The sequence below is a fragment of the Pinus tabuliformis genome, chromosome 5_1, assembly GCF_031772625.1.
Source record: "Pinus tabuliformis cultivar Carrire ecotype Pingquan chromosome 5_1, CPIR1, whole genome shotgun sequence".
Lineage (NCBI taxonomy): Eukaryota > Viridiplantae > Streptophyta > Pinopsida > Pinales > Pinaceae > Pinus > Pinus tabuliformis.
In genome coordinates, this window is record NC_142305.1 from 234,797,037 (window position 1) to 234,799,636 (window position 2,600).

A 2,600-nucleotide genomic window follows, 5' to 3' on the forward strand; every position below is an offset into this window, starting at 1 on the left:
ACTCAAAAAGCTACTTGATTCTAAAATTATAGTTCCATTGAGATATTCTAATTGGGTAGCTAATTTAGTTCCAGTAAGAAAGAAGAATGGTGAAATTAGACTATGTGTGGATTTTAGGAATTTGAATAAATCATCTTTGAAAGATAATTATCCATTACCCAAGATGGATCAATTACTTCAGAAAGTTTCAGGAGCTAATAGAATTTCTATGTTAGATGGTTTTTTTGGATACAATTAGATTATGGTTAGTCCAAAGGATAGAGAAAAGACAACATTCACAACTCCTTGGGGTACATTTATGTGTGCCCGAATGCCTTTTGGGTTAACTAACGTTGGAGCTACTTTTCAAAGAGATATTGACTTAGCATTTGTGGGTAAGACAAACAAATTTGTTGTTATTTATCTTGATGATTTGACTGTTTTTTCCAATTCTGATCACAAACATTTAAAGCACTTGAGAAAGGTTTTTGACAGGTGTAGAAATTTTAGGATTTCCCTTAATCCCAAAAAGTCTTTGTTTGCACACAAGGAAGGAAAATGCTTGCGATATTATTTCTAAGGAAGGAGTAGGCATTGATCCTAAAAGAGTTTAAACTATACAAGCACTTACATTACCAAGGAATAAAAAGGAAATTCAACCTTTCCTTGGGAAAATAAATTTTTTAGGAATGTTTATTCCTAATTATGTTGAAATAGTTAAGGATATCGCTGATATGTTAATAAAGAATCATGAAGTTAGATGGACCATTCCTACAAGGTATGCATTTGATCAGATTAAAAAGGCTATTGTAGAAGCTCCCATTTTAGCTTGCCCAGATTATTTTGAACCATTTAGTATCTTTTCTTTTTCCTCTGAAACTACCTTGCATGTTGTTCTTTTGCAAAAGAATAAAGATGGAGATGACCAACCTATTTCCATTTTCAGGAAAGACATGAGAGATGTTGAGCTGAAATATGACATTATTGAAAAACATACCTATTGTTTAGTTCAAGCCCTGAAATATTTTAGAGTCTATCTCCTTCATTCTTCTATTATTGCCAATGTACCCAATAGTGTTGTCAAAATTGTGTTGACTCAGCCTAATACTGATGGAAGAAGAGGGAGATGGATAACTAAGATTTTAGAGTATGATCTCATTATCAAGACTACCAAGTTGGTAAAGGGTCAAGGCCTCGCTAAGCTCCTTACTGAGTCAAATTGTAAGAACTTGGGAATAAATTTTGTTTTTGAAATCCCAATTGAGAAGAATCCACAAGAACCTTCTTCATTCCCAACTCAGAAGAATCCACAAGAAGCTTCTGAAATCCCAACACAAAAGAATCCATAAGAACCTTCTTCATCAGACCAATCAATTCTGATTCATATTGATGAGAAATTTTTATTATCTGATTGGTACACCGATATTGTGAATTTTTCTAGAGATTTTGAGTGTCCACCTGAATTTTCAAACAATAAATGTAAAACACTAAACTTGAAGGCCATAAAATATTGTATTGTTAATGCAAATCTATATTGGAAGGATCCTCTTAACATCCTTTTACTTTGCTTCACAGAAAATGAGACATAAGGGATCATTGATCAATTTCATGCAGGTATTTGTGGAGGGCACTATGCTTGGAGGGCTACAACACACAAGATTTTAAGAGCAGGATTTTATTGGCCTATTTTTTTTGCACAAGTGGGAGCAAAGGTTAGAAGTTGTACTCAATGCAAAATGTTTGCTGGAAACCACAAATTAACAGCACTTCCATTAGTTCCAATACTAGTGCAAGCACATTTCCTTCAATTGGGATTGGATTTCATTGGTGAAATTCATCCTCCATCAAGTAGTCAGCATAGATGGATATTGATTGCCACAAATTACTTTACGAAATGGGTAGAGGCCATTCCAGTGAGAAATGCAACTTATACTATAGTTTTTAAATTTATTGAAGAATACATATTGTCTAGATTTGGATTCCCCCAACAAATAGTGACAGAAAATGCAACAACGTTTAGCAGTGTCAAGATGATTGAATTCTATCAAAAATACCAAATCTTATTGCATCATTCTACTCCATACTATCCACAGGGAAATGGACTAGCAGAGTTCTCAAACAAGAGTTTTGTTAAAGTCATAAAGAAAACATTGGAGGATCATAAAAGGGGTTGGGAAAATCATCTCATTTATGCACTTTGGGCCAACAGAAAACCCTTTCATTCTATTTGGCAAGTGTTTAAGTTTAAGCACACGTTTTCAAATTGTTCATAACATTGGTCATCCAAAAAACTTTAAAACAAACGAAACATTTTAGATGCCCTGGCATGATTAATTAACTTATAATCATTTCAGAGGACAATAGGGTCCACATTACCACTAGGTCCATAAGGCTCTCGTATCCGTCTCCCCTTGTCCACATGCCTGATTTGAGCCTGGAATGATGCCCTGGAGGTTTTTGCACCTAAAAAAAGAAGATAATAGCATAATATGGGTGCATACAAAAGGAAATGTACCAAAAAATGCAAAAGATGAATTAAGAAAAAAAATGCAAAAGTTGGCGACGAAAATAAAATTTAGCACATGGGAAAAAGCCAAACATGAGCCCTACCCCTTACCATT